Here is a 22,512-nt window from a genome sequence, read left to right on the forward strand (position 1 = left end):
ACACTAACCCTAACCTTGATATATATACTATAAATCACTTATTTGCCTGACTACTATCCTAGGCTTTTACATGTTCCTGGTATCCTACCCTCAGGGCTCACTGGGTACACGGGAAATTGCACATTCAATAGCTCAACACACCGTATCACCAATACTATGAAACAACGATATTATCAATCGGCATGGCCTATTATGCGTAAACAAACCCACCTGTAGTACAAGATGCCGGCCCACTGCCTCCGCTGGTCAGACCCATGTTGAAGAGAGCCTTCGGCTGACAATTGAATATTCTGTGATAGAACTTGATTCAAATCCCCCGAAATTCCCTAATTTATCGTTTTAATTCGCTGATTCGGCACTGACGACAGAGGGTAGGTGACTCCCCCTCAGTGCCCTCAATCCTCATAATAACCTCCTCATTGGCTCTCCTGGGTGGTTGTGGGCGGACCCCTTGCGTCTTATTGCTGTGTAAGCAGTCTCTCACGAGTAAATCCAGTGAACGAGTGAGGTAAGCTATTGCTCTGCGATTACAGAGACCTGCTGTGCAGTCACATTCTTAACCTAATTACCAGTCCTGGTGTTTACAATTTACGGCAATAGCTGCGAAACTCTTTTCGCAAGTCTCTAGCTTTTGGGTAATACCATACCATCTCCAATCTCAAATTTGGGCCGTAACATTGACTGTACAAGGAAGAACGCTCTTGGGACGTCTGCTCGCACTGAATGCAGCCGAATGACTAATCACAACACCCCTCAACTTTCACGAATGGACCTGCCCATCCACTGCGCAGCTTTCCCTGGACTGTCACTTCTAAATACTAGAACTTTACAGTGGAAACAACTATTATATCACCATCATTAATATCTTGCAGAATTAAGGAAACAAAAGGTCATATGTGCAACTTACAGCTGCAAGTGACTTAGAAAAAAATCGCTTTATACTGAGAAATAAATAATCCATTAAGAAAACGCAACTTCTCAGAAGGCTTTGGAATTATCTAAGTTACATTTTGATGTGTGCTTCATGAATATTGTCTCGCATTAAGTGATTATACATGAGATTTGTATTGGCAGTTGACTTTATTGAGGTGGCATGCAGTAGCGTAGAGGGTTGAGACATTTTCTACAAGCTGGAAGGTCGCAGGTTCAATTCCCGATGATGTAATTGGATTTTTAATTGACTTAATCCTTCCAGCCGCACTGTGACCCTGGGGTCGACTCAGCCTCTCTCAGAAATGAGTACCAGGAATCTTCCTGGGGGTGAAGGTCGGCCGGCGCGTAAGTCTGACAGCCTCACCACCATCCGTGTGCCAATTGTTTAGATAATGTGGGAGCCTCAACGTCTCACAACCCTATGGGCCTCCACGGCCTGTTACAGGGATAGTTTTACTTTTCTTATTTGGATTTATTGGACTCTTATAAATCGCAATTACAAGAAATTTTGACCGTTTAACTCGTAATTTATGCACTTTACAGTTCACTACAGCGCGCACTAAGTGTTCTCATTTCGTCTTCAGTAGTTATTACCTGGTAACGGCTCCAACAATGCAGATTCCTCAGCTTCCTTGTTCAGCGGCTCTTGTCCTCGCTCGCTGGTGACTGTCTGTCACAACTCCGTTCTAAATGCCCTCACATAGGCTTCCTGACCACGACTGTCTATACGTAAAGACAGTGTCACGTAACTTTGAACAAGGCCCCGCATTCCTAGTCAAATCCCGCGCATAGCTTGTGGTGGGAGGAGTTTCTTAACACTCGTTCTTCCACTGGCCGCCTGTCACTTCTCACACCTCCACTCCCTTGTCTGAAATTTTTCTTCTGCGCATTCAAGGTTACTCTTAGCCTTGTTCGAAGTTACGTGACACTTGCTATAACTGAAAAGAGTTACGTTACGACCGACGGCCAGTGGGCCAGTCTGTCTTGGTGTCAGGCAACCGTCTGGGGCCCAAGACCAGAGTTTTTATTCCTGACAGGCAGTTGCGGTTTTGGTGATGCGGGGCGCCCTCTCGGATGAGAGGACGGTTCTGTCGTTTACAATTTCTGCTCGTCCTCGACAGCACAGTAATTCTTGAATCCCAAGTCCCGCTGAACTCATGACCATATTATAGACTCTCAGATTTGAGACTTCCAAAATCTGGAGACCCATGTCCCCGTATTTATATCTCACAGGGACAGGGTGGCCCAGTTAACCCCCCAGGCAGTGGGTTCCCTTTTGGACGCCTACGATTCACAGGGTTACGTATATTTCTCCTTATACGAGTATAGTCTCGGCGTGGACCGCATAGAAAACACCGCTTCAAACATTTTCTCTAGTGTTGCGTGACGATCCGTTGCCGCGAGAACGTGTTTACCGAGCCGTTCCATACCAAAGCATGTTTCTTCTCACACTGCACTTCTGGTGTTCGGTCACAATATTTATTGTTCTCTCTGTATACAGTGGTACAATGTAGCACAACTTTTCTTCAGAAAATACAAATAACGTATGTTGTACGAAATGATGCCAGGAAAAAAACGGACACTGAAATAAGAATGAACTTTTAATCTTAATACTAAGTAGTATTTAATTCCAGATACACTGGTGATACTTATGTGGATAATCGTAGAACGTAGCTCCTCACCAATCACGTTTTGAATTTTCGGAGTTCGTTCTACATAATCCTGTCATTGATCATTTATTCAAGATGATCGTCGTCGTCATCATGATCAGCGGCATCGTCATTAAATTTGCAGTGTCGGGTCCTTAAGCCCTATTCCTATGAATCCCAAGATGATCATTGTCTCGTCAACGTCGCGTTGGTCGGGAACGGAGACTCAATTGTGGAAGCCGATCTCTGCATTACTTCGAGTTGGTTTCCAAATTTGTTGATAACCGCGTATCTCTTCAACTGTGTTAGTAACTTTCAGTCTTTCTCCGATATCAGAATTTCTTTGTCTCTGTAATTTAGTGAAGTCCTGTAGTGGTGTCAGGAAGCCCAATTTTGTTACCTCCACGTATGGGATTTATTTCTGTTTAAAATCCAGATTTTACTCCCTCAGAAAAACGTGTCACCCGCTTGTAAACTGCCGTTTTCTTCATCCTCTTAAACTTGTAGTAACATCTCTCTGATTTCGCTTCCACTCTTGCCAAGTTTAAAAAGAAATATGATGTTTGTGGCGACATTCTCGTGACGGCACACCAAAACACACTCAGACAATAACAGACGCCACTCAAAAAGAGACTGCTATAGATCAACAACAACACAGCTGTCAAACTCTGATATGCCAACGTGATTAAACCATACCGAGGTTTCTTTTCACTGCTGTCACGGCAAGCACACGGCGACGAGTTCGCGAACTTAATTGTCAGACCACGTAATTGTTAACTCCTGGTGTAAATATGCAGGGTCTGTTTATTTATTTTTGCCATTGACATTTGTATGCCACAGTTTCTTTTAACATTGTCATCTATTTTATTGGATCTTCCTAACTTTGTCCATTTTTTCTGTTCTGAAATAGTATTTTTTGAGTAAATATTTAGATGTTTGTTCTGTTAATTTTCCATTTATGTCTATTTTTACACTTTTAATATTTCTTGCTCGCCATCATTTATGATAAATGCAGATATATTGTTGGTTAATTTGTGGTTATTTAAAAATGTTTTCCAGTTACACAGCTTATGTGACTGGACTAGTCATGTGGCTAGGATAGGGGATAGAAGGAAGGCGTACAGACATTCGCTGGAGAAACTCTTGGCGAAAGTTCACTCAGACGATTGAGAGTGAAATAAATTTTAATACAGAGGTGGATCTTAAGGAGATGGGTTTCTAGGATGCAAGGTAGATGTAACTGGCTCAGGATCATATTCAGAATTTGGCTTTAGTATTAGTGGTGTTGAAACATCGAGTTAGGCTAATTCGTACAACGTGCAACAGAAGGTTGATTTTGAAGTATTAATTGGAAATGGTGTTGAAGATGTTGCGGCGCGTTATGTGGTATTATCCTTTATTTGCCTGAGGAGACTTACGAAAACTACGGAAGACTTCAGTAAGAATGGCCCGTGTCCTAATCACTCAACCTCGTCATTCGGTTAAGATGGTCACAGAGTCAGCTATCAGCAGAACATTTTACTAACATTTCGTTAAAAATGTACACGTAACATCACTGAATGTTTAAGATAGAAGTTACAGGTCGCATACCTGAGTCAGTTTGCCTTGACTACTGTCCAGTAACCTATTCACGGAGTACGTGTAGTGTAGGTAGTGCTGCTGTAATTATGTTAATGTAACTGATTATTTTAATAAATTCCATAATAATGGAGACTGCGTTCCCTTCCTTATATAACGTCTTGTTTCGTAATGCTTCTACCTCTTCACCCTTGGAAACTGCCCCAACAAGTCATCAATTGATAACACTTGATAAAACACATGACAGGTTGATAGTGAGTGTAAGGGGATTCCCAAATTTCGACAGTAAAGAAGACAGCGATGTTGAAATTAGTTTCGGTTTATAGAGTGAGATACTAATCACTGATGCATCAATCCTTGTAGTAAACAGCAGATAACGGACAACAAGAACGAAAGACAACAGAAAAGAGAGAAAATTTAAAGGAGAGCTAGAGAGAGGGAGGAAAAAAAAAAAGGAAGAAGGAAGAAAAGCGAAGGAGAAATTGAGAGTTCTGAAGAAGCAGAAGTCGAGCCTGGGACTTCTTCTGCCTGAAGCACATTACTTCCGGCGACATATCTCTGTAGTACAGAAGCAGGTTCGCGAATCATTTAACAGCGCCCTGTAGACTGCAGCGTTTACTTAACTGCGAGGACCGAACGTGGCCGCTGATTTCTGTGTCCTTCTTTATATTGTGACATGACGCCTGAAAGCCAGAATATGGTCATCTGTTGGGCGGCGCTTCACTGGGCACATTCCCCTGACAACGCGGAACCAACCGTTGTTGGACAACAGTTTGATAAACACGCATTGCCGTGGCAGCCGTTAGGCAGATTACAACAGACGAATCGTTCAAGTGTGTTTTCTGTTTGCGGTCCACATCGGGTCATAAGAGGGCAAGTAATTCATTCGCAGGAGGCGACAAAAAGGGAAGATTCGAATCTGAGACAGTAAAATATGGTCGCGAGTCCCACGGGGCTCGGAACCGAGAGTGACTGCGCTGGCGAGGGGCATTAGCAACTGTAAACAACAGACCCGTCCTCTCGTCAGAGAGAGCGCCTCACATCAACAAACCCGCAACTGTCTGACAGTAATAAAATCTGGTCGTAAGCCCCAGATGGGTGCTTTATTCCAAGACAGACTGGCCGACTGACCGTCGGTCGTAACATATGACTCGACTCGACTCGACTCGCAGGAGTCAGCCGTACTAGAGAGTGTAGTAGAGAGATCCAGGTTTCGGCGGACTAGAGGCCAGCTGGAGATTCAGACAGCAGCGAGAGATTCGTTATCCAGGAGTTCAATGTGTGAGTTGTTATAATCAACATTGATTGTAATCGAAGTGCCAATAAATCCAATTATAAAATCTAGAATCCACAATTATTCAGTTATACGTGACACTATTGCGACGGACTCGGACTCGAATCTCTACCCTAAGACCTACTGACTGAGGTTTTCCTTAGCTCATAAAAGAAAGCGCTGGTATAATACATGAAAATAAACCAGGAACGCTTCTTTTTGCGCTGTGGGTTGACAGTTGGTTTGTGGGTAGAGCGATAGGCCTATTAGTGTGTTTGACAAATCGATATGCGGTTCGTTGTAATGTGTGATAAGGCATAGCCTTGTCAAGATCAGGTTGGTGTATATAATTGAAGCATAGTTTGCTTTTTGCGCGATGTGCTTTTCGGTTTGTAAAGAATTCAGACAAACATTGCTCATGCCAAATGAATAAGGCAGTACAGATCAATATGCATCCGGTACCAATATAAGCATAAGAAATTTCCTGTACTGTACTGCACTACTGTATGGAAACAAACCGATTCTTGAAATAAGAGCAATTTTTGTTGGATTTGAGGTTCTTCCTACGGTTACTAGTATCTTCCGGGATGTAAAGCCTTATAGTCCGGTGGAAGAACACCGGCATTTCAGAGGAATATATTGGCAATACGGGTGTGAAACTTGGTCTCTGACATTAAGGAAGGAACATACGTAGAATGAGGACGTTTCAGAACAGCGTACTGAGGAGACTATTTGGACCGAAGAGAGATGAAGTCAGAGGAGGTTGGAGAAAACTTCATAGTGAGGAGCTTCATAACTTGTACTTTTCTCCAAGTATAATTAGAATGATCAAGTCAAGGAGGATAAGATGGGCATGGCATGTAGCACGAATGGGGGATACGAGGAATGCATATATGATATTGGTGGGAAAACCAGAAGGAAAGAGACCACAGGGAAGACCAAGGTGTAGGTGGGTGGACAATATTAAAATGGATCTTAGAGAGATATGATGGGATGGTATGGATTGGATTGATCTGGCTCAGGGTAGGGACCGGTGGATGGCTCTTGTGAACACAGTAATGAACCTTCGGCTTCCATGAAAGGCTGGGAAGTTCTTGAGTATTTGCAGAATTGGCGGCTTCTCAAGAAGGGCTCAGCTCCATGAAGACAGTTAGTTAGTTAGTTAGTTAGTTAGTTATATTGGCACGACCAGTATTGTTCTTCTTCGGATTTCGTATATTAGGTTCTAGAACCATCATGCTGTTCGCTAATGAAATTGTTCCAGATAAGGGTGGCGTGTTTTGGCTCCCACTTTCTTTAAATTCAGAATTCGCATGCCCCCCTCTTGAATGATGCATCAGGATAATTTTGAGAACCTGTTATCATCCGTTAGACGAATTGAAACAAGTTATTTCTGTATGCGTGGAGTTTGTCTTCTGAAAATTCTCTTTTGACTTGTAAAATGTCTTAATCTATTTTGTGGTCCTGGCGGGTGCATTCTGTCGTTCAACTGGCCAGCTCACACCTCCTTTCGTCACACTGTCACGTGTGCAAATGTTCACTGCCATAAGGAAGGGGCAGTTATAACCCTGAGTTAAATGCACTTCCACGTATCGTCACCAGAATGCAGGACTGTAAAAATAACTTGATCAATCCTTCGAAAATATTTTGGAACTACATAAAATTATATTCGCGAAAAGTTAGGAATTGGAAGATTAAATCCGAGAATGGTTGGTGCCGTTCGTTTCAGCCTACTTTCCTTCCCATCTCGCACATACAGAACCAAACATTAGAGCATTATATTGTACTTCTTATATGGGTATGAAGCTTGTCTCTTGCCCAAAGAAAAGAGCATAGATTGAGAGGTTGGAGAATAAGGAAGCTGAGGAGAATGTTTGGACCGGGGAGGGGGGAAATAGAAGAACGGTGGGGAAAGGACCATAATGAGAAGCCTCACTGGTAAAGGTAAATTTGTCCCTGTGTGTAACTAATTAAACACTACGCCGTGAAGGTGTTTGGGGGAGTGAATGTATAGACCCACGTTTACTTGACCTTAGCACTAGTTGGAGTTGAGTGATCAGCTTCACGCCTCGGCCGCTTTACCACCGAGGAAATACCCCCGTTATCCATTGGATAGGAGGTTGGGTGGGCCCCAGAACCGGTCTGGACGACATGGAGAAGTGAAAATTCTTGCCCTCACCGGCACTGGAACTCCGACCCCTTGGTCGTCCAGCCAGTCGCCAGTCGCTGTACCGACTGCGCTATCCCGGCTCTCAACCTCATTGAGAAATACAAATAAATTAAAAATTTCCAAGGGAACATTCTTGGAACCCTGCCATTATTTTAGGCAGAGTCGAAGGACGGAAGTCATTTTGAGATAACACAGAAGATAGTGACCGTATGCAGCAAGTGAGGACTAACAACACAATTAAGAAATGCGTGCGATACATGCATACTCTCATCGCTTTCATAAAGCCAATTAATATTTACGAGTTGAACATGTTTATAGATGCCAGCATCTATTCAGGCAGACTGCATATTGTTCCGTACTGTACTGTACTGTACTGTACTGACTTGAACACTAATGAAATGAACATGTGACATTATGAATTTACATGACAAAAACTTCTAAGGCTTCATGTCCAAACAGATTGCGATAGATTTTTACGTGACCTTTGAATTCAATGCGAACTGAACGCACAATATTTCCCTGAAACTACACGTTACATCCAAAATAGAATTTTGCGTACCATCTTATTTGTTTGTGTTTTGTAATGATTGTCAAAATATGGATTATTCTAGTCTCTGTGTCTTAAAGAGAATTTAAGTGTTCACAGTTTTTAATTATTGTTGTGTAAAATCCTTTGATATTTGGATTAGGCGAAGTAAGAAACGCACTTTCACGTATATTTTGGCATGTAACATAGCATTTTCTTTTAATTTTATTTTTCTGCTTTTGCGGGAAATTTGGGATCATCAACCTGTAGGCGTATTTGCGCCTTCAAACCAATTTTATTCCATGCCTAAAATGATCGTGGGATTTGTGGTGGACAAAGTGGCGCTGGGGTAGATTTTCTCCGAGTACTTCGGTTTCCCCTGCCAATCTTCATTCCACCAATTGCTCCACAATCACCCTCACCTATCATCTGGGGCTGGTACAATAGGCCAGAAGTGGCCGCAGTACAAGAGACTTAGTCCCACCCCACTAGCAATAAAAGAATAATAAAACAAATCCATTGTACTGCGGCCACTTCTGGTCTATTGTACCAGCCCCAGATGATAGGTGAGGGTGATTGTGGAGCAATTGGTAGTGAGTGATCCTTCGGGTACGGTAAAGTGCTGGGATAATACGGAGTAACTCCTTTATGTGATATTAAAATAGAAGAGATGTCATAGTCATCCACATAAATATTTTCAATTAAAATTTGAGAAGATATATTAAATTATTTAAATTGTGAGAAATGTCTGTATTTCAAAGATGTGGACTTTGTAACACGATTCTTCCTTCCCATTTCTGAGGGATGTCGCGATCGGCTGCAACTTGCAGTCCTTGGGTTGAGTATCACTGGCCGATTGCTTTAGTGCGAGTTACGAGCCCAAAGAATCGTTAAGTTTTGCTCTGTGAGTGCTACTGTTCAGAGTGTTTGCTGCACCTATGTCAACAATTTCTGGACATCTTCCAACTCCAAACAAGATACAGCTCAAATGAGCGACCTTGCCATGCATAAGCTTGTTTTGTAATTACGTCTGCGGCCTGTTGTTTACATGTTACGCGATTAAATTCGCTAAGTCCTCGAATAATATCTGAACAGTTCATACAATCTCAGTACATGTGTACACTTTGAGAGATGGGATTACACTGAAACTTGTTTATTCATTTATTTAACAAAGCTTTATCAAGTGAAGGTATTTGAGAATAGAGTTCTGAGGTGGTGTTTGGATCTAAAAGAGGACGACAGAGAAAATTGCATAATGAGAAGTTCCTGCATAGCAACAGATCTGTTTACAGAGCCTTTGCCAAGCAACGGCTGTCTGTGCTGGCTTTCAATTCCGGCTCTCAGCAGACATGTGACAATATTATTCGAGGAATTCAAGTTTCTTGAAATATATAGATCCATTTAATGGCAGTAATTGATTCGGCATGTTTCAAAATGAGATATCTGGTAACGAGAGTAAGAGCCAGAAACGTGATTCATGTTATAGTTACTAGTTAATGCTCCCTGGTACATATCAAACGCTACCTTACACAATGATCTAAGCATACCATATGTAACAGAAGTCGTCAGAGCATACGCGGAGACACACAAAAACCGTACCACTCAAAACAACAACCAACTAATAAGAAACCTCTTCAAGCAACCAGCAACAGAAAGAAGACTAAACAGAATGTGGCTAGAGGATCTCATTAGATAAGCACCAGATAATCATCGGAGGATGATACCTGCTTCAATATTACACACACCCATCCCTTTTACTAATTACTCTATTTATGTATATTGAGTAGAGTGTAAAATTATTTTAAAATAAAAAAAATGTTATAGTGTAAATGCTTCTCGTTACATGTGATCCCATCTGTTGCGGGTGTAGAACGGACGTAACTTTAGTGGAAGTCCTCTTGGAAGAAGACCGGTTCGAGAACATGGAAGATGGGTGTTAGGACAGGGGACGGATGGCAATGGCAGGCTTTGGTGTTAGCGATAATTTGCAATATAAATGCGTTCCTACCTTTGCTGACGGAAGCAACGTAGAGGCCCTGTGCTGCGACGAGGTCTCTGTGGTCCTGTCCTCTCTTCCGGCTCTGCCTTTCCTTCCTGTTTCCTCTTCCAGACACACCTGTGATAGTCCGGTCCTGTCAGCAGATCTTGTTGGTCTAAGTTGTTTTGCAGACGTCTTTGAAAAATCCTCTCCGCCGCGGATTTTCTGAAGTAGCCGTAGTAGAGGAACATTCGCGTCGACGTCACTAAACTCCACCCACACGGAGATTAGAACACCTGCACTGTGTTCCAGAAACACAAGTACACCTGTACGCTCAGCTTCCCAGTGTCAGAGTTCTAAAAAACTGTAGCTTGCTGGAAGGTTCAGAATTAATTGTTGAAATCAGAATTACATTTTAATATTATCAAATTAATCATATTATGTTCTTCGCTCCATTAATGATGCGATTTGGTATACGTTTTCTCTTTGGTGTTGATGTTTTCCTTAAATGCTGACATTATATTTGTAATGGGAGAATTTAATAACCCGGATGTAGGTTTGTAGAAGTTGGAATGACTTGAACGTATCAGGTTAATTCTTTCTTCTATTTCATCACCTTTTCATGAAAACCGGATACCGTGTTAAAACTTCTTCAAAATGTATGTGAATTCATTTACACGGACGGATAATAACAACGTGAAAGTCAAATTTAGTTGTTAAACTTGGACGTTGGTTGCGAGTTCAAGATATTCCTCGTTCTCTTCCCCGATTGTCCAATTAAGCTTTTGGTACTTGTGGTCTCTCATGTAGGTTTTGTAGTGGGGTGGGACTAAGTCCCTTGTACTGCGGCCACTTCTGGCCTATTGTACCAGCCTCAGATGATAGGTGAGGGTGATTGTGGAGCAATTGGTGGAATGAAGATTGGCAGGGGAAACCTAAGTACTCGGAGGAAACCTGCCCCAGCGCCACTTTGTCCACCACAAGTCCCACTTCACTAGACCCGGGATCGAATCCGGGCCGCCGCGGTGGGAAGCCAGCGACTAACCGCTTGAGCTATGGTGCGGCCTACTCGTGTAGGCTTAAATCACTGGATTTTTTTTTCTTCTGAAAATCCTATGCTGTGGTCTCCCACAAGTATCGAACTTTGTTCAAAATATTTTAAATTCTTTACAGATTTTTCTTTGATATTTTCTGTAACATTAATCCCCCACTTCACTTTGAAACTTCCTTATTTTTCTAATTGTTAATTCTGAAAATTATTGGTCGAAACACGAGAAATCTGTCGAACTATCTGTTTTTCAGAGGAGGGGACATTATCTACATTCTCCCATAGTCTCGATACATGACGATGTTTTGTTGACCACGTCCACGGGTGATGCGTTCTCTGGTCTGGAACAGCTGGCACTGGCGTCGGGAACCCGTGCTACGCGACATCACGTGCGGCCACCAGATTGGAGGGGTAAGGGGTCCAAATATCAATCATACTCCCTGTAGAAACTGAACGAGGACGTTTTTGATTTTGGTATTTGGGGTGGTGCGTATTCAGCTTCACACTTCGACCGTCTTTATTTCCGTAAAGAGAAAAACAGAAACTCAAATTGACGCTAGTAAGGAGGTTCGTCTAGAAGTAAACTAAGTGTATTGCTGTACCGTCACCAGAATGCAGGGCAAAATCATGACATAAAATTAGCTAACACATTCTTTGAAAATGTGGCACAGTTCAGATATTTGGGAACGACAGCAACAGATCGAAACCTGATTCAGGAGGAAATTAAGAGGGGATTGAACTCGGGTAATGCTTGCTACCATTCAGTTGAGAACATCTCGTCTTCTCGTCTGCTGTCTAAAAAAGTAAAAATTAGAATATATAAAACTATAGTTTTGCCTGTGGTACTGTATGGGTGTGAAACTTGGTCTCTGATATTAAAGGAGGACCATAGACAGAGGGTGTTTGAGAACAGGGTGTTGAAGAGAATATTTGGACCGAAGAGAGATTAACTGACAGGAGGTTAAAGAACTTTGCATAATGAGGAGCTTCATAACTTCCACTATTCGCCAAGTATAATTAGAATGATCAAGTCAAGGAGGATGAGGTAGCATGTAGCACGAATGGGGGAGAAGAGGAATGCATATAGGATATTGATGGGAAAAGCGGCCTCCGTAGTCTAGAGGTAACGTTCCCACCTCATGACTCGTAGTACGCGGGTTCAGATACCCTGCGGAGGTCGTCGAATTTTTAAGGGCGGAAAAATTCAGGGAACAAGTCCTCCGGGAGGGACTTTAAGCTGTGTGTCCCGTGTCGTAACTTTACGGCACGTAAAAGAACCTCATATCCCAAAAGGGGATCACTGAGCCAAATTCCAGGACGTTTCCCGCCCAACAATAGTCTCTAAGGCCTCTGATAGATGGGGGAAGCATTATAGACACCGCTAAGCAAGTGGCCGAACTCGCTTGCTCGGCGGGACTGATGGTACGCACCATTTATCGGTAGGGTATAGGGACTGGTAGAATATCATAGAGGGAAGCACAATAGATCAAACTGGTCGCGGTGCATGGGGAAACCCACCCTCTCTAAATAACTAACTAACTAATATTGATGGAAAGTCAGAAGGAAAGAGACAACTAGGATGACCAAGGTGTAGGTGGGTGAACAATATTAAAATGAATCTGAGAGAGATAGGATGGGATGGTATGGATTGGATTGATCTGGCTCAGGATAGGGACCAGTGTAGGGCTCTTGTGAACACGGTAATGAACCTTCGGGTTCCGTAAAATGCTGGGAAGTTCTTGAGTAGCTGAAAAACTGGCAGATTCTCAAGAAGGGCTCGGCCGCTGGAAGTTAGTTAGAAGTTAGGCTATCGGTCAGCTTGCAACGAGATTTTTTTGTGCTGTGTTTGGTAAAATTTCATACCGACCCTAGTAGATATGAAGGTTTTCTGGATGTGTGCATTATTGACGCGACTGAACTCAATTTATTCTGTTTTTAGATAGAGCAGCGGCAGTTCCCCTTCAGAGAGACATGTACGTATGTAAGGGATCTGTGTCTAGGCGTGTAGTCTTCAAGCTCAAGCAGCGACTCTATTCTTCTAGTGTCAGTTGCTGCGTGGAGTGTCAGAGATAAGAAAACTGGACTAAATTAAAGAAAACGCCTTATGTGTCTTAACGAAAAATGCGTAAATTGAACTCTGGTTTGGTTTTCGAACCATAATTTGTAAAATTTATTTGAGTTCCCTTATTTTAACCGTCGCCCTACAAGGAGACATTTCCAGCTCATTGTATCTGACGGTTAAGGGAACTTCCTGTTCCTCTTAATGATATAATATTCGTTCATCAAGAACTCTGTACAATTGCATTTCGTCATTGGAGAAGGTATCTGCGGATCTCTAGGAAAGCCCCCCTTTTTTTAATTCACTTAGTGGGGGGTGGAGTCCAACTGGGTTCACTCGGCACGGCGGCCACTGATTGGCCCATTGTAGCCTGCCCCGGGTGATTATGATAATGGATTATTTGGTGGAATGAAGATTGGCAGGCCGCGCAGGCCTGCAGGCCCAAGCGGTTAACCGCTAGCTTTCCACCGCGGCGGCCCGGGTTCGATCCCGGGTCTGGTCAAATGGGATTTGTGGTGGACAAAATGGCGTTGGGGCAGGTTTTCTCCGTGTACTTCGGCTTCCCCTGCCAATCTTCATTCCACCAATTGCTCCACAGTCACCCTCACCTATCATCTGGGGCTGGTACAATAGGCCAGAAGTGGCCGCAGTAGAAGGGACTTCATTCCACCTCACTAGTAGTAATAATAATAATAATAGTAATAATAATAATATTGGCAGGGGTACTCGGATAAAACCCGCCCCAGCGCCACTTTGTTCACCACAAATCCCACTTTACCAAACCCGGGATCGAACCCGGGCCGCCGCGGTGGGAAACCAGCGACTAACCGCCTGAGCTATGGCGCGGCCACTAGGAAAGCCTTCGTGGACCATTGAACTCCATGGAGCACACTTTGGAAGTTTAGGATTTAACGAATAAAGCAATCAATTCGTGACCTCACGGCGTTAGCAGCATGGAATTATTCGTAAAGTATATAGGTTCAAAAGATTGTCATTGTAAATACGAGTCTCTCCATGAACTCAGCAGGCTTAACAAAGCTAGCACACAAATTCTCCACTAGACACATCGCAAGAGATTTTAGTCCTATTATACCTCAAGACAGTTCCTTAAGATACAGTTCAATTTGATCATATTATCTGCACTTCGGTACTCCACGTTGAGTATTATGTTTACATGGCCGTGCCATAGCTCAAGCGGTTAGTCGCTGGCTTCCCACCGCGGCGGCCCGGGTTCGATCCCGGGTCTGGTCAAATGGGATTTGTGGTGGACAAAGTGGCACTGGGGCAGGTTTTCTTCGCGTACTTCGGTTTCCCCTGCCAATCTTCATTCCATCAATTGCTACACAATCACCCTCACCTATCATCTGGGGCTGGTACAATAGGCCAGAAGTGGCCGCAGTACAAGGACTTAGTCCCACCCCATTAGCAATAAAAAGTAAAATCATGTTTACATTGTCCATGCTACATGTCCAGCCCAATGTATAACCATTGGTTTAACTGTCTGAATTATATCAGAACAAGAGTTTACATTTCCAAGTGATTATTCCTTTCCCCCACTTCGTGCTTCTCTCTTCCATTCGGACGTGTATCTCTGTGTAGCCTTGACTGTTTCTTTTTTAGACGAGCATAATTCCAGTTATAAATTTCCAGCCAAACTGAAAAAATGCATGCCAGTTGACTTCATTCTGGGTTAAATTGTAACTGGTTTACACATATGTTGATTCTTTATTTTTGCAAGGTTAACGAGATCCATTTTAACTGAATAATACTTCTACTACTAATAATATTTCAATACTGCCAATGACATAAAAGGTAAAGTTGTCACTATGCTTAACTAATGAAGCACTACGCGATCAAGGCGTGTATGGGGGAGTGGATATATAGATCTACATTTTCTTGATCTCGGCACTAGTTGGAGATGAGTGGTCAGCTTCACGCCCCGGCCACTTTACCTGTGGGGAAGAGCCTCCGGTACCCATTGGATACGAGGCTGGGTGGACCCCAGAGCCGGTCTGGACGATGTGGAGAAGAGAAAATTCTTAGCACACCGGAAATCGAACTCCAACCCCTCTGTGTCCAGCCTGTAGCCAGTCGCTCTACCGATTGTACTACCCCGGCTCTGCTAATGACATTTCGACAGCAAATTGTTGAATGCGATACATACTTCAGTGCGATAACGTGGAAGCCCATTGTTTCCTTACTAGCAAAGTATTGCAGTATTGTTAGGCGTAGTCAGGCACATTTCGATAGCATTCAGATGTGTGTTACGAAATTATAATAATGTAAAGAAATGCATGGACGGTATGGTTTCGTATGCATATTATATACCAGCTGTGTAGTGACGTGGTCCAACGTCAGAAGTTCACGTGAACTTCATGTTTTATTATTTACTGTGGTGTCCTCTCTTGGCCTAATATTCATATCGAGTTTCAGGTAGTTCGAAATTTATTAACCCCTTCCATCGTGATTATTATTCAATGAAACGTTCGTTTAATATTGTAACATGACGCGTGAAAGCCGGAAATGTGTAATCAGAAAAGCACAACAGAGACGTCTGTTGCTAGACAACGGCTAGCTGAAACAAGTTTCCGCGGCAACGAATGCGCTTGTATAAATCAAGACGTTGTCCGGAAGATTGTCACACGTTTCGTGGCAACACAGAATAACAGAGTACAGCCAGCGGTTCGACTTGGTGGTTTGTATTCATTCCGAGATTCAGACAGCCAGAGAGAGTTTCAGAAAGTAGAGATCCAGATCCAATTCGAGAGACTCTAAAGGCTCTTCAAGATTCATTTGACAGACATCGTTCAATGCAGTTCAGTATTTGAAGTGTTACCAAGCAACGACTAAGCAAACAGACGTTCACTTTATTTTATGTGCTATAGTTATAGTAACCGTTAGAGTGTTATAGTTCCTTACAGTTACGACTTCTGAGTATCCGATAAATCCCATCACCAAATCTAGAGCCCACAATTAGTCGTCACGGTAACCCATAAGCTTGACAATATATTTTCATGGTTGCTTCTTACTACGCCCCTGTGGTTTAGTGGTCAGAGTTACTGGCTATAGATCCAGAAGTACCGGGTTCGATTCCCGGCGCTACCAGATTTTTTGAGTAGTGGGCCTGGAACGGGGTCTAATCAGCCTCGTGAGGATAATTGAGGAGCTATTTGAAGGAAATAGCGGCTCCGGTCTAGAAAACCGAAATTAACGGCCGTGGGGATTCGTTGCGCTGACCACGCGACACCCTCAATCGGCTAGAGTTGGCACTAACTTCGCCGACAAGCGACGGTCGCTCGGTCGGTATAATTCGCTTGCGGACTAAAGTCACGGAATTTGTTTTTTTGCTATAGCTACAGTAACCGTTAGAGTGTTATAGTTACTTAAAGCTACGACTTGTGAGTATCCAATAAATCCCATCATCAAATCAATTATTCGTCACGGTAACCCATATACGTAACAATATATTTCCATAGTTGCTTGTTACTTCTGCTGCTGAAAATTCCTCCGTAAATATTATTTGGATGATCAATTCAAGGCATGTGAGATGCTCGGCACATGTAGCTCACATTGGGAGGTGAGACATTCCTACAATATTGTAGTCAGAAACTTGAAGTAAAGACAATTTTTTGGAGGCTAAGCGGAAACGAGGAGCATCCAGAACACGAAAGAATTGTGATGGCTACCTAACCAATGGGCATGCTCCACTGAATATGAAACTGGCCGCCTGATATTATGTCTCCAAGTTTCCCGTATTGTAATTGTTGTAGTGTATAGTTTATCACCATCATCATTATTAATATTTATTCAGATGTTATTTAAAACGTCATGTCAGCTGCAAGGTTTATTAATTTAGAATAGGATGTGAGGATATTTACGCGTTATGAGTTTGAAAATGTGTAACCGGTCCCCAATTAACACGAGTAAACTAGATGTATTCTCATCCTGCCATTAGTTGGTGCGCGTGGTTTGAGGCCACGTGACTAGTCCTTGGGCGAGACAGCTGTGCGGAAAATTTGTAGCTACGAAAATCCGGAATTGGTTGTCTGTGTGTCAACCCAAGAGGCCGCCATGTGGGGGTCGAAGTTAATTAAAATATCACGTGATTTCTTGGAATCAAAAGGGAGGGGATACGTGCCGTCTGAAAGGTCATGAGAGGACTGTTTGAGAGGCGCCGATGGAGAGTGGACTCAGCGTGGTCCCCGGTAATGATAGGCCATAAATAGCAAAAAATTGGGCTGAATGTCGTAATTCTAATAATGTGTAATCATCTTATTGTAGTGGAGTGTGAGTAATGTTAATAAAGAGACATTGTAAAAGGCAAAGCTGTCCGTCTGCTTAACTAAGCACTAAGCCATGAAGGCGTATGGGGGAGTGAATACATAGACCTACGTTTTCTTGACCTCAGCACTAGTTGGAGGTGAGTGGTCAGCTTCACGACCCGGCCAATTTACCCCCGAGGAAAGAGCCTCCGGCACTCATTGGGTTGGAGGTTAGATGAACCCCAGGGCCGGTCTGGAGGACATGGAGAAGTGAAAATTCTTGACCCCACTGGGACTCGAACTCCGACCCCTCGGTCGTCCGACCAGTAGCTAGTCACTATCCCGAATCACAAAGAGACAATCTACATAGTGTACAGGACGGGTAGAAATGAATCCAGGTCTGCTTCAAGATCCTAGAGGAGGGCTTAATTCTAATGGACCTGTAATTCGTCAAACTGACTATTTTAAGAAAGCTAGACTAGTACAACAGACGTTCACCTGTTTCCATCTTTATCGGCAAGTTTTAATGACCTCAGAATATTAAAGCAGAGATAGACCAAAGAGAGACTGGCCGTCTGGCCAACTAACCAGTGGCCGTAAACATAACGTGGCATGCAGTATAGCATAATTTCACTGCATAAAGCCCACTTTCCTGCTGCACGGACTTCCTGTTACAATGCATTGATCTGAAGTGGCGAAGAAAATAACAATATTCGTATGCTTTCCGAAATCCCGTAACCATATCAACCAAAGGCTTGCAGTGGTCCTCCCATTTCACAGGTACGCGGACTGCCATGTTGTTATTACTGATTCTGTGAAATTAAGAAGCATGAAATTTGGGTGTCCTAGAATGGAATAGCTCTCATACCAAATTTCTTGAAACTCGATTGGCTGGTTCCAAATTTGGAAGAGGGACACAGAATGAGGATTTCCTTAGATTACTTCTTTTCTTAGGGAGCCGGATAGCTCAGTCGGTACAGCGACTGGCTACGGGCTGGACGGTGGACAGGCCGAAGTTCGAGTCCCGGTAGGGTCAAGAGTTTTCTGTTCACCACGTCGTTCAGACCGGCTCTGGTGTCACCCAACACGCAATCGAATGGGTACCTTGGGTTCTTTCCCCGGGGGTAAAGCGGCCGAAGCGTGAAACTGACCATTCACCTCCAGCTAGTGCCGAGGACAAGAAAACATGGATCTCTATATCATTTCCCCCATACGCCTTCATGGGGTAAGTGCTCAGTTAGTGAAGTATAAAAACACCTTGCCGCCATCTTTGAGCCGATTGTCAAGGTAATGTGGGACCCTCAACGTCTCACAACGCTATGGGCCTCCACGGCCTGGTACAGGGAGAGCTTTACTTTTTTTTACTTTTACCTTTTCCTTCTTTTCCTTCGCGAAGGAAAGTAGGCCGAAACGCACGCTTGTATCCTTGGGGCTGGTTTCGTTTACGCTTGGGGTACTCTACCCATGGAGACCTAGGTGTGCACAGTGCGCTGTTAATCGAAAGGACTTAAACCACGTGACAGATTAGTGACAGAAGGTTGGATAAATCTAACGATGTGGTCGCCACGTAATAGGTATTATTATTATTATTATGACAGGCTATTCGTGATTACTCGAACTCAGTTGTATTAAATATATGACATTCCCAGTGTGGAGGCGGGTCGCAGAAGGCGACGAAAAGGGAACCCAGTGCGTGGGGGTATAACTGGGCAACCCTGTCGCGGTGGGTCATAAACATAGGGACATGGTCCTCCAGGTTGGGGGTTAGACGCAAGGCTGACGACCTTGTTCTGTAAAAAAAATTATCGTTCCGAAATCGAAAGAGGTGAACACCGGACGTTCTAATTCCCAGGAATGGAGAAATCCGGCAGAATCTTCTAAGGAAGGGCTAAAAAAAGGCGGTTTTCCAACGAAGACGACGATGATGATGGTGGTGGTGGTGGTGGTAGTACACTGTTTATTGAAGCATTTTTATGACAGGCGAATAATTAGCGAGATACCTCCAAAAATATATTAAACTCTTAAGGAATGCAGGCTTCAAAATACGTATGAATGAAATAGTGTGTCGTAATAAAGTTATCATAGGATTAGCGTATATGAAGCAACACAAAATGTGTCAGATGATTGAAAGTGTATGTAGAACTTTATTTATGTCCTCGAGTTAAGGAGGAGCTGCGATAGACCAGTCGGCATAGCGACTGGCTACTTGCTGGACGACCGAGGGGCAGGAGTTCGAGTCCCAGTAGGGTCAAGGATTTTCTCGTCTCCTAGTCTTCCAGAACTGCTCTGGGGCCCAGTCAGCCTCCTAACCAATGGGTACCGGGGGGGGGGGGGGGNGGAGGTAAAGCGGCCGGGTCGTGAAGCTGACTACTCACCTCCAACTAGTGCCGAGGTCAAGAAAATATAGATCTATCTATCAACTCCTCCATACGCCTTCATGACGTAGTGCTTAATGAGTTACGCACAGGGACAACTTTACCTTTTTCATTGAGCTAAGCTGTTCCTTAAAATAAACAGAACTAGACAAAAATAGAAACATTGACCGACAAAATTTGGCGTAGATCAATCACACCAAATTTGATAAAAATTTATCACTTAGTGAGGGCACTGTTAATGACTGACGAACCGATACAAATCTAAAGGTAGATCTACTTTCCTTGCCCTTTCAATTCACTTTTCGATTCTACGAACTCGTTCTTGTCGTCCTGCACTTATGCCTTCCGCTTAGGGCGAGGGCACACCAAGGAAACTGGCAACCGCAACGCAACCGCAACGGCAACGTAGTTTCCTCAATTTGCCCTGCTCCATTCAGCAACATTTGTTCAACTGAAGCTGATAGCAATTCTCGGAAGTTGCGGTTGCGTTGCGGTTGCCAGCTTCCTTGGTGTGCCTTGCCCTTAAGCTCGTCACCATAATAGTATCTTCGAAATTATAAATGGAGGTTGAAGAATTAGATGACTGGAAATTATTGTAACTGAAAAGCGAGAAATGAAATTGACTGACTTTGAATCTTGGGGAACGGAAACCGAATGAAAAATCTGATCTACTCGTAAAACTAGACGCGTCGTCCATCGATACGAGCACATCAACCGTCATCTCACGATTTGTGGCCTTCGGTATGAAAATGTGTTTCGTCCCTTGTACATCTGTTTGCTTCATGAGCTGATGTGGCTGACTGTCTCGTGAACTCTCACATTTGATCCGCTTCATTTTTATCCAAAATGAGTCGTTTTGGATTCACAGATCCGGTAAACCGACATTCTTAATGACCTTCTGTATGTCCTCATGCTCAGGTTTTGCTGGCATTGTGCACATTATGTAAATGACCTCATTCATCCGCTTGTTTTAACTCCGAACAAGGAGTTTCTAGCAAAACTCTTAACGTCTGCTTTCCCACTGTATAGATTTGTAATCGTAGAATTCTTGGTTGAGATGCCCACATTTTCTAGACAATCGGCTCACAGATGGCGGTGAGGCCAGCCTTACGCGCCGGCCGCCCTTTACCTCCAGGAAGATTCCTGGTACTCATTTCTGTTAGAGGTTGAGTCGACCCCAGGGCCATATAGCTGCTGGGAGGATTAGGTCAATTGAAAAATCCAATGATTTCTTCGAGAATCGAATCTACTGGCTTGTAGTATAGTGCCTCAACCAAATACGCTGCCTCCTACTTCGTGCCCCCCCCCTTCCTCTTACAACCAATCGATGTCTATATCACTGTCGAGGTTTTTCCAAGTTGCAAGCCTCTTTGCAATTTTAACGCAGTGCCGTTCTCTACTGTGCATAGAGTAAATGTAGAACATTCAGTAGACAATATACTGTGTCTACAGTTCTACTTGTACAGATATGTGTCTGTTTATGTAAATATGTATTGCGAGGCAGTTGGTACAACCCATGTCCCTCAGTCAAATTCACTGGTGACTGACGAATAACACAGCAATACGTAATAACAATCAAAGCCTGCTATCGCTAGGACTACATATATATTGCTTACCACTATATATCATATATTTTTTCAACACTATTAACGTTTTATTAAACTTTTTAAATATTTTAAATTTTCATACAAATAAAAAAGGAATTTAGATATAATGTACCGTATATAACATAGCGAGAAAGCATTCTTGGCCCTTCCTGATATCTGCCGCCCAGTTTCTCGATGCTGTGACTAGATGTGAATATGTATCTGCATTATGTACACTATTTGATTCTCTTCTTGTTTTCATATACGGATTCAGAAGAGGCCACATAAGTTTCCTTCCATGCTCTCAAAACTCATGTATTGCAAATACATACAGTTTTTGATTTGTTTCATTCTGGTCCGTCACACTAACAATATTATAAAAGATAAAACAATTCCGTCCAGTGTGACTGGTGAAGAGTTTCTTACTTCAATTCTTCATGCCCTTACATGTTCCGGCCCTTAGAGACCATCATCAGAGGGACTTCAATACATTTTGGAAACCACTATTATAATGGGTGTTCTAAATGTTAAAATATACTGTATATATTGTCGCATATCGGGCGTATATCGCGACAAATAAATTCTCGATGTATTCGATGTAGCGAATTTTATTTCACTTTCGCACTTGCAATCACCCAAATTACAGATTTACGGTTACTGCTATCTGCAGTATCACAATTAGTACACTCCAAATGCCAGAATACAACTGACTAGTTGCTAGCTAACTCGGCGGTAGCTCCAGGACTCACTGACTGACTCAGTACAACTCGACTCGGCGACTGTTACAGTACAACTGACTGTGAATAGCCTTCGCTTCTCCCTATGTAGCCTCGATCGGACAATACGGCCACGTAATAGGCACCCTTGTTGCTAGCCACGCTGTCCGGTTCCGTCACCGCTGTTGATTCGCCTTGCATAGTTACCCGGTTACGGGGCTCGGCTATCTTCGGCTCCGCTCGGCTCTCTTCGGCTCCGCTCGTGACGTCACCGCGCAAGGCTGCCAGGATGCGGGGTGATTACTCGCCTATTACGCGAGCGTTACGTTACCGCTGAGGGGTGGGAGGGGAGCGCTGAC

General features: G+C 43.4%; 1 protein-coding gene across 2 annotated transcripts in view; it reads right to left on the reverse strand.

Moving 5' to 3' along the window:
• Positions 1-22,512, reverse strand: part of LOC111875592 (b(0,+)-type amino acid transporter 1) — a 65,870-nt gene that overhangs the window by 26,011 nt on the left and 17,347 nt on the right. Inside the window, exon 2 of one of the 2 annotated variants that reach the window (XM_023871955.2) lies at positions 10,138-10,408. The gene's annotated coding sequence lies outside the window, so the exon portion shown is untranslated. Of the gene's footprint in view, positions 1-10,137; positions 10,482-22,512 lie in introns of both variants that reach the window. The other variant, XM_023871946.2, reaches the window with a different exon arrangement.

The sequence above is a fragment of the Cryptotermes secundus genome, unplaced genomic scaffold, assembly GCF_002891405.2.
Source record: "Cryptotermes secundus unplaced genomic scaffold, Csec_1.0 scaffold1078, whole genome shotgun sequence".
In the NCBI taxonomy this organism is placed as follows: Eukaryota; Metazoa; Arthropoda; class Insecta; order Blattodea; family Kalotermitidae; genus Cryptotermes; species Cryptotermes secundus.